The 10,941-nt window shown below is 45.8% G+C and overlaps 1 long non-coding RNA gene across 1 annotated transcript; it reads right to left on the bottom strand.

Annotated features, from left to right (window-relative positions):
- Positions 1 to 308: 308 nt before the first annotated feature.
- Positions 309 to 787, bottom strand: LOC135981269 (uncharacterized). Its single transcript, XR_010598215.1, has 2 exons — positions 621 to 787; positions 309 to 572 (listed from the first exon to the last, which is right to left on the bottom strand). It is a non-coding gene; the product is annotated as an uncharacterized LOC135981269 (long non-coding RNA).
- Positions 788 to 10,941: the final 10,154 nt, after the last annotated feature.

Raw genomic sequence — 10,941 nt, 5'->3', positions numbered from 1 at the left:
GCTTTAGTCGGCTGTGAGCTGACGAACGTCTCTCTCGGACGACCAGGAGCCGGTATCCTCCGGTACCTCCTGCAGCGGCTGCCACCTCCGCCTTTTCTCACCGAACGCTTCAGTCGGCTGTGAGCTCACGAACGTCTCTCTCGGACGACCAGGAGCCGGTATCCTCCGGTACCTCCTGCAGCAGCTGCCACCTCCGCCTTTTCTTACCGAACGCTTTAGTCGGCTGCCTCGATGTCCAAGCCGAATCACGTCGGGGTCACCATTTGTGGGGTTCCATGTGGAGCAGATAAAGCACACGACCAATGTGGTTGCAAGCTGAATCCGAATTCTGTTTATTGCAAGCTTTCTTTTATAGTTTTTCTCAACATTGCATAACACAATTAGGCTATAATCACACATCTACGGATTGGACAAGAAGGAGAATCATGTGTTTATCACATGTATAGCCCCACACCGATTGGTTCAACCGCTTCTTACATAAGGCCATGATTTATTACCTTGTTTACCTCATCTTATATAATCCCTAGACCACCAGGGGGCCTTACATAAGGCCATGATCATCTTATATAATCCTAGACCACCAGGGGCCTTACATAAGGCCATGATCATCTTATATAAACCTAGACCACCAGGGGGCCTTACATAAGGCCATGATCATCTTATATAATCCTAGACCACCAGGGGGCCTTACATAAGGCCATGATTTGTTTACCTGGCAAGTGTCCCATCGTGACCCTTACCTCCTCATGGAACTTTCCATTAGGTTGGTGTAGGGATGATACATCCCCACAGGGGGTGTAGGGCCTTGTGTCCCACCACACTCCGTGACACCGGGAAACAAGCACAGACTGATGGGACCGCATAGTGTTGCAGGTCTGGGATGATTCCCAGTGGCTGCGAAACTTTTTCATGCGTAAGGGCACTTCCATGGAACTTCGTGACTTGCTTTCCCCTGCCCTGAAGCGCCAGAATACCAAGATGAGAGCAGCCCTCACAGTTGAGAAGCGAGTGGCGATAGCCCTGTGGAAGCTTGCAACGCCAGACAGCTACCAGTCAGTCGGTAATCAATTTGAAGTGGGCAAATCTACTGTGGGGGCTGCTGTGATCCAAGTAGCCAACGCAATCAAAGAGCTGCTGATATCAAGGGTAGTGACTGTGGGAAATGTGCAGGTCATAGTGGATGGCTTTTCTGCAATGGGATTCTCTAAATGTGGTGTGGCAATAGATGGAACCCATATCTCTATCTTGGCATCGGAGCACCAAGCCAGCAAGTACATAAACCGCAAGGGATACTTTTCAATGGTGCTGCAAGCCCTGGTGGATCACAAGGGACGTTTCACCAACATCAACGTGGAACGGCCGGGAAAGATACATGATGCTTGCATCTTCAGGAACTCTGGTCTGTTTCAAAAGCTGCAGGAAGGGACTTTCTTCCTGGACCAGAAAATAACCGTTGGGGATGTTGAAATGCCTATAGTTATCTTTGGGGACCCAGCCTACCCCTTAATGCCATGGCTCATGAAGCCATACCCAGGCAGCCTGGACAGTAGTCAGGAGCTGTTCAACTATAGGCTGAGCAAGTGCAGAAAGGTGGTAGAATGTGCATTTGGACATTTGAAAGCGCGCTGGCGCAGTTTACTGACTCGGATAGACCTCAGCGAAACCAATATTCCCATTGTTATTACTGCTTGCTGTGCACTCCACAATATCTGTGAGAGTAAGGGGGAGATGATTATGGTGGGGTGGGAGGTTGAGGCAAATCGCCTGGCCACTGATTACGCGCAGCCAGACACCAGGGCGGTTAGAAGAGTACAGGAGGGCACGGTGCACATCAGAGAAGCTTTGAAAACCAGTTTCATGACTGGCCAGGCTATGGTGTGAAAGTTCTGTTTGTTTCTCCTTGATGTCCCCCCCTTGGTTCACTCTACTTCCCTGTAAGCTAGCCACCTTCCCCTCCCCCCTTCGATCACCACTTGCAGAGGCAATAAAGTCATTGTTGCTTCAGATTCATGCATTCTTTATTAATTCATCATACAAATAAGGGGATAACTGCCAAGGTAGCTCGGGAGGGGTGGGGGAGGAGGGAAGCACAGGGGTGGGGTAGTTGTAGGGGCACCCCCTAGAATGGCATGCAGCTCATCATAGAAGCGGCATGTCTGGGGCTCTGACCCAGAGCGGCCATTTACTACCTCTCCTCGCATTCATATTGTGCTTTCCTGCACTCCGACATCGTCTGCCTCCATGCGTTCTGCTGTGCTCTGTCAGTGTGGGAGGACAGCATGAGCTCAGAGAACATTTCATCCTGAGTGCATTTTTTTTCGCCTTCTAATCTTAGCTAGCCTCTGGGAAGGAGAAACATATGCAGCTGGTGGAGGAAAAAAAGTTAGAGTGGTAGTTAAAAAGACACATTTTATAGAACAATGGGTACACTCTTTCACAGTAAACCTTGCTGTTAACATTACATAACACAGGTGCTTTCGTTACAAGGTCGCATTTTGCCTCTTATTGAGAGAGGGCCTGCAGGTTTGGTGTGAGAGATCACTCACGCAGGGCTGGGCAACAGAATTTGGCTTGGTAAGCCACTGTCTTTTGGCTTCTTTAACCTTCATAACATGTGGAAATGGATTCAAACAGCAGCGCCCTCATTTCCCAGACCAAGCAGCCGTTGGGTTGGCCATTTAAAATGGGTTGGCAATTTAAAAGGAGGGGCTGTGGTTTGCGGGTTAGCGTGCAGCACAAACCTAACTAACCCCCCACCCCAATTCTCTAGGATGATTGCTTCACCCCTTCCGCCACTGCATGGCTAACAGCGGGGAACATTTCTGTTCCGCCTCAGGCAAACAGCCCAGCAGGAATGGGTACCTCTGAATGTCCCCTTAATAAAATCACCCTATTTCAACCAGGTGACCATGAATGATATCACTCTCCTGAGGATAACACAGACAGATAAGGAACGGATGTTGTTTGAATGCCAGTAAACACCGGGACCATACTCTGTGTTATGCAATGATTCCAGACTACGTGCTACTGGCCTGGTGTGGTAAAGTATCCTACCATAGAGGACGGAATAAGGCTGCCCTCCCCAGAAACTTTTTGCAAAGGCTTTGGGAGTACATCCAGGAGAGCTTTCTGGAGATGTCCCTGGAGGATTTCCGCTCCATCCCCAGACACGTTAACAGACTTTTCCAGTAGCTGTACTGGCCGCGAATGCCAAGGCAAATTAATTATTAAACACGCTTGCTTTTAAACCATGTCTAATATTTACAAAGGTACACTCACCAGAGGTCCCTTCTCCGCCTTCAGGGTCCGGGAGCCCGCCTTGGGTGGGTTCAGGGGTTACTGGTTCCAGGTCCAGGGTGAGAAACAGATCCTGGCTGTTGGGGAAACCGGTTTCTCCACTTCCTTGCTGTGAACTATCTTCAACCTCCTCCTCCTCATCTTCCTCATCCTCAAAACCCGCTTCCGTGTTGCGTCCTACTCCCTTGAAGGAGTCAAAGCACAGGGTTGGGGTTCTGGTGGCTGCACCCCCTAGAATGGCATGCAGCTCATCATAGAAGTGGCATGTTTGGGGCTGTGACCCGGAGTGGCCGTTTGCCTCTCTGGTTTTTTGGTAGGCTTGCCTGAACTCCTTAATTTTCATGCGGCACTGTTGCGAGTCACTGTTATAGCCTCTGTCCTTCATGCCCTTGGAGATTTTTTCAAATGTTTTGGCATTTCGTTTACTGGAACGGAGTCCAGCTACCACGGATTCGTCTCCCTATACAGCGATCAGATCCCGTATATCCCGTTCGGTCCATGCTGGAGCTCTTTTGCAATTCTGGGACTCCATGGTCACCTCTGCTGATGAGCTCTGCATGGTCACCTGTGCTGATCAGCTTGCAACGCTGGCCAAACAGGAAATGAAATTCAAAAGTTCGCGGGCCTTTTCCTATCTACCTAGCCAGTGCATCTGAGTTGAGAGCGCTGTCCAGAGTGGTCACAATGGAGCACTCTGGGATAGCTCCCGGAGGCCAATACTGTCAAATTGTGTCCACACGACCCCAAATTCAACCCGGCAAGGCCGATTTCAGCGCTAATCCCCTCATCGGAAGTGGAGTAAAGAAATCGATTTTAAGAGCCCTGTAAGTCGAAAAAAAGGGCTTCATCGTGTGGACGGGTCCAGGGTTAAATCAAGGTAACGCTGCTAAATTCGACCTAAAATCGTAGTGTAGACCAGGCCTAGGCCATTTAGGTCTTCATCACAACTGTTTGTTGGGGTTTTGGACAGAATAAAGGCACCCAAAGGAACTCTTCTTGGATTTCCAGCAGTATTTGTTTATGCTACAGATTGGCTGGAATCATACTCCCCAAGTAAGTGTGCTGGCTCATTTGACCAGATCACAGGCAGCTTCCACAGCCTTTCTGGCTCATGTGCCCATTCAGGACATTTGCAAGGCAGCCAGCCTAGTCATCGATTGATACGATTACCTCTCACTGTGCCACCTCTCATCACTCTAGAGACAATGTCAGATTTGGGCAGGTCTCTGTTCAAGTAGACTTCGAGACCATGTCAGTTCAAACTGTTACCCATCTATAGTGGAATAGACATATGCAATCACTTGAAGAAGAAACAGTTACCAACCCTTTTCTGTAACTGTTGTTCTTCAAGATGTGTTGTGCATGTCCATTACACGACCCTCCCTCCTTTCCCTCTCTTATTGGAGACTTTGTGATAGGAAGGAACTGAGGGGAGTTAGGGTGGCTCTGCTCTTTATACCTGTGTGCAGTGGTGCGAGGCAGCAGAGGGTGTTCATGATACCTGGGCAGGTTCTGCTAAGGGAAAAATATCCAACAGTTGTGTACAAGATGTGCACACACCTACAGTGGAATGGACATGTGCCATATATCCCAAAAAACAACAGTTACAGAAAAAAGTTAATAACTGTTTCTTTCTGTCCCATGGGAAATTTTAGGACTTCAAGATTTTATTTCATCCTGAATTGGGACAAAAAGTCAAAATCTCAGAATTTTTCACAAAATGAAATATATTGAAATCTCATTTTGACATCATCAAAATGTTTTGTTTCAGTAAGGCTGAAAGTTTTCGTTTCAGTTTTTATTTTGACTTTTATATTAAAATTTCAATTTCGATAATTTCTCATCAAATTTTGACAAAAATGATGTTCCCGCAAAACTGTTCCATCAGAAAATTTTAGACCAGCTGTAGAATTAATGTAATGCAAATCCTTCTCAATTTACTGTGTTTTTATTATTTATATACAACTTACAGTTTGGTAGGAGCTGTTTAACACAGGAACACTGTCTTCATACTTGTCTGTTCTAAACAGATTATTTAGAACAATGGAAAAGTGAATGGGCAGCCGCAAAAAATGGATGAATATGTGTTGTTTTACTTCTATGATTTTTATTTTACATACATTTCAATCTATTGAGTCCAGTTTTAAGGTGTTGGAGAATAACAGAGTTCTCACTTTTTGTTTGGGTACAGCAAGTCAGATACTTTATTTTCTCTAAAAATTGCTTAGAGGGAGAGAGCTAAACAGGTCTCTCTACAGGTAAACAATTACAGCAAACCTTTATACCTTTCATTACAGACAATAATAAGCAACAGCTGCATTTTGTTTATACATAGGCCATCTTGATATCTTATTTTTCTCACTTGTTTTGACTCTAGTGTACATACAATATTTTCTACACATTATCTACACAAGGTCGTAACAACTTCTCACACAGTTCTTTCCCACTCGCCTCACACAATCCTCGCTTCTACAAATCTCGCATTATTAGGGTTACAGTTAGCCTGACTCTTGCTAATGAACTGTCATGCATTGCATCCCCTTCCTGTCAGTTCTTTCTCTGCTTCCACAACGGTTTTCATTTATTCATTCATTAGAACTCCCATGAAGGATGTGGAGTGTAGCCTGGTCAAATAATGAAACTGTAGATTTATCACAGTTATAAAGTTTATTGATTATCACTGGTTCTTCAGAGGTTGGCTACAGAGAAGTTTCACTTTGGTAATGGGATTGAAGTAATTTGGACTAGAGCTGTATACCCTTGATGAGGACTTTACATAAAAGCCAAATTAATATACTTGTTATAACTAAACAGAAAAACATGATAAACAAAGTAATTGCTTTGAAGAGCATTAGCATAACATACTCACATCTTAAAACTAAAAAACAGAGATAGAAGTAACAGTCAGTGAAGCCATGGATCAGCTGATGCTGTTTCAGGAGCCTGATGCATCCAAAATTTAGGGAACTAAACCAGATCATTTTTACCCCTCCTTTATGTAACTATTGGATACATAACCATATTTCTTCTTCGAGTTGTGTCCCTAGGGGTACTCCACTGTAGGTATCCTTGTGTGCCTGCACTGCTGATCAGAGAACTTTGGTAGCAGTGTTAATTAAGACAACATAAGTGCTATCTTTCCTTGTGCCCTGCCACCAGGCTAACCAGTGCGCTGGATTAACCCCCCTTAGTTCCTTCTCAACTGCCCCGGGCTAGAGATGGAGCCATTAGATCGTTAGCTTCTTTAGCATTTCTAGTAGTTAGTTATTCTCCTCAGTCTTCCTTGTAGTTTTTTCTCTTTATTTTCTCTTAGCAAACAAACAAGACTTTTGTCAGGGAACCCTTCCCCCAACGGGGTATGCCCAGTTTATTGGGCTTCAACAAGTGCCACTCCTGCAAAGAAGTCATTGCCATGGCAGACAAGCACTCTTGTTGCATTTGCTGCCACGGGAAGGCCACATCCCCAGAAGCATGGTCTCTGGCAACAACTTAGACCTAGGTCTTGAAAGGACAAGGAGTTGAGAAAAGATCATCTACATGGAGGCAGCCCTCAAACCCTCCCTGGACCCACGCTGGGAGTTACCTAGCAGGTGTGAGTCTTCCCCGCAGTCCTCAACATCCAGGGACCGAGGGTTGAAGAAATCAGCTGTGGACCCCTTTTCATAAGTCATCAAAAAAGAGAACGGTGAATCCTCAGAGCTATCTGCAAAAGATCTTGAGAACACTCAGTATTGTCAGTACCGTTGGCACTGAGACAATCCCAGCCCAGTACTCACAAAGATCTGGAGTAGCAGGTACCTTTAACACGCTTAAGGATCTGGTAGGCACAGGCACTGGGTCAACGGTACTGATGGACAAAGATAGGCATGGACAGCACTTCAGTAAAAAGATGCTACCAGTATGCACTGTACCTCGGCACCATCATTGATGCCCCATCTGGCACCAGAGCAGTCAGTGTGGGTGAGATATTCACCTCCCTCTGTACCACCAGTGGCACCGGATTGGCAGGTGCCACCAGAATTTCAGAAGTCAAAAGACCTCAGGGTATCTGACATACTAGAGTCTTCTCTTCTCGGCACCGGGACCTCAGGACCGAGTCTTCTCCAGTACCCTGCCACGCACCTCCACTTTCTAGTGGGGAATCAGATAACGAGCCAGAGGAAGCTGTCTCCTACTCCCCGCTCATGCTCCCTATAGTGCCCACTATCAAAAGGCTCCTTGGGTATACCCTCAGGCTGCCCCCCCACCATTGTATTGCCAGCCATGGGCACCACCACTGGACTCTATTCCACCGCCCCAGTGGCCGTACTGGGATTCCTGGGCTGCATATTGCCCCCATGTTTCTTGGGCTGCCAGCCTTACCCATGAGCTCCCGAGACGTTCTTCCTTGGCTATGGCATCTAGAACCTTGGAACCTCCAGAGGAGATTGTTGAGTAACAGGAGGGTGGACTTGAGGAAGAGATGACTCCGAGGACCAACATCTCCTCCTCCCCAGATGAAGTTGTCATACCCCTGCCACTGTCCTTAGCTGATGATTTCCAGATTTTCCAGGACTGGCAAAGAGGGTTGCAGATACATTGCAGATACCCTTTGAGGAAGTCAAGGACACTCATCAAAAACCCCTTGACATCTTACTCTCTTCCTCATCCTCTAAAATAGCTCTCCTTATTAATGAGGCTATCCTGGACACTGCAAAAACCATACAGCAGACCCCAGCATCGGTGATGCCTAGTTTGTAAACAATAAAAAATATTACATTCTGGCTAGGGAGATGGAATTTCTTTTGTCCTACCCTCCCCCGAACTGCATCATTGTGGACATGATAAACTCCCGGGGCCATCAGCACCAAATGCGGTCCACCCTCTCTGATAGGGATTGGAAGTGCTTGGACCTCTTCAGGAAGAAAGCCTATTCCTCAGCCATACTACAGTTTCAAATCACTAATTATCAAGCCTTACTGGTGAAATATGACTATGTCAACTATTTGAAACTTAACAATTTTATTGAGCAGCTCCAGGGTCACAGTGCAACCAGTTCCGAGCTATCATCCAGGAAGGGCAGCCAGTAGCCAAAAAATTGCTACAGTCTGCCCTCAATGCAGCTGACACAGCAGCCTGGTCTATCTCCATGGCGGTGGTTATGAGATGTGTGTTGTGATTACACCTTTTGGTCTTCCCTAAAGAGGTGCAGTTGTCTGTCAAAGACCTTCCCTTTGAAGAGACTAAGCTCTTTGCGGAGAAGATGGATGCTTCTCTCCATATGCTTACAGATTCCAGGGCCACTCTCCGCTCATTAGAGATCTACATGCCTTCACAAAAGAGAAGATTTAGTCCACAGCCCCAACATAAATCACGTACCTTTCAATACCTGACAATGCTTTTATGAACCTGAGAGAAAGAAATCTAGGTTCCCCCAGTGGAAACCATCAAGCCCACAGTATTCCATGTCACAATCATCCACCTCCAAATACCAATTTTGATGTGTTGGTCAAGGTGTAGACAGACCACTCCCCTTAACTGCTACAGTTGACCAACTTATTCTACCCATTTAGTTTCCATCTTGCCACGTTCCACAGCAGCTGGGAATGCATAACATCAGACCAAGGGGTCTTGGAAATTATTTGCAATGGGTATTCCATCCACTTTACCTCCCTCCCTCCACAACAACTTTCACCATCCCTCTTCAGTGACCCTTCTCACAAGTTTAGTATGACAAGAAATAGATCACTTCCTTTAATTAGGAGCCATGGAACCAGTACTTCAACATCTACGAGGCAAAGGTTTTTATTCTTGCTATTTCCTAATACCCAAGAGGAAGGGATGTTGGAGACCTATACTAGACATCAGAGTGCTCAACAAGTTTGTCAAAGCTCAAAAATTCAAGATGGTCACTCTAGCAATGATTATTCCAGGATTGGAACAGGAAGACTGATTTTTGGCCCTCGACCTTCAAGGAAGGTTACCTTAGGGATGAATTTTGGGTGTGGCCTGAGTGTAACCTTGTCCCAAAAGAATACTATATAGGGGGGATGTGCCATCAGAGCTGTTATTTCGCCTATTCTCCTAGCCAAGGTGATTGCTACCAGGAAAGCCATTTTAACTGACAGGTATGTAAGCGAACAGGTTGGCATGGATTCGAAGGAAGGTCTAGTCAGGCCTTTCAACGCCAGGTTTAGATCCCACGTAGGGATGGGATGTTGAGGTTGTGGAAAAAGTTTTACTATATGCCTCAGGAATTGTTTTGTGGTTGGGTGTGATAGCACTGAGTACTCTTCTACTTGCTGGTGGAAGGCTGCTATAGCTGTGTCAAGGCTGCTTCCCCACTCTGAACTTTAGGGTACAAATGTGGGGGCCTGCATGAAAACTTCTAAGCTTAACTACCAGCTTAGGTCTGGTCCGCTGCCACCATCCGAAAACGAATTCCCTTCCCTGGATAGCCTTGAGAGACCTTCACCAATTCCCTAGTGAATACAGATACAAACCCCTTGGATCTTAAAACAAGGAGAATTAACTATTCCCCTCCTTCCTCCCACCAACTCCTGGTGGATCAAGATCCAAACCCCTTGGATCTTAAAACAAGGAAAAATCAATCAGGTTCTTAAAAAGAAGGCTTTTAATTAAAGAAAAAAGGTAAAAATCATTTCTGTAAAATCAGTATGGAAAATAACTTTACAGGGTAATCAAACTTAAAGAGCTCAGAGGAACCCCCCTTTAGTCTCAGGTTCAAAGTACAGCAGAGATAAACACTCTAGTAAAAGGTACATTTACAAGTTGAGAAAACAGAGTAAAACTAAGACGCCTTGCCTGGCTTTTTACTTACAAGTTTGAAATATGAGAGACTCGTTTAGAAAGATGGGGAGAACCTGGATTGATGTCTGGTCCCTCTCAGTCCCAAGAGCGAATGAACTCCCAAACAAAGAGCACAAACAAAAGCCTTCCCCTTATTGGTCCTTTGGGTCAGATGCCAGCCAGGTTACCTGAGCTTCTTAATCCTTTACAGGGAAAAGGATTTTGGAGTCTCTGGCCAGGAGGGATTTTATAGTACTGTACACAGGACAGCTGTTACACCTTCCCTTTATAGTTATGACACGCCCCCCAAATCACAGATAGTGTTGGACATCCGGTTCCACGCTGGCTGTGATTTCTTCCTGGAGCTCTAGGAGAAAACAGAGTTAATAAGACACATGTACCTTTAGATATACTACTGATTATATAAAAACTAACAATATGTTCCACATTCCAAGAACAATTTTTAACCAGTTGATTCTGGGAAACTTTCCTGGGAGAGTGCATCAGCCACTTTGTTAGAAGCCCCTGAAATGTGTTGTATTTCAAAATCAAAATCTTGGAGAGCTAAACTCCACCGAAGAAGTTTTTTGTTATTCCCCTTGGCGGTATGAAGCCACTGTAGCGCAGCATGGTCTGTTTGTAGTTGGAAATGCCGCCCCGAAACATATGGGCGTAGCTTTTCCAGCGCATACACAATGGCGTAGCATTTCTTTTAGCTGATTGACCAGTGGCTTTCCCTCTCAGACAGTTTCTTGCTGAGAAACACGACAGGATGGAATTCTTGATCCGGTCCTTCCTGCATTAAAACTGCTCCCACGCCTCGCTCGGACGCATCTGTGGTTACTAGGAACGGTT

The sequence above is a fragment of the Chrysemys picta genome, chromosome 2, assembly GCF_011386835.1.
Source record: "Chrysemys picta bellii isolate R12L10 chromosome 2, ASM1138683v2, whole genome shotgun sequence".
Classification (NCBI taxonomy): Eukaryota; Metazoa; Chordata; order Testudines; family Emydidae; genus Chrysemys; species Chrysemys picta.
Note: the sequence above shows the minus strand (reverse complement) of the source record. Positions and strands in the feature narration are given on the sequence as shown.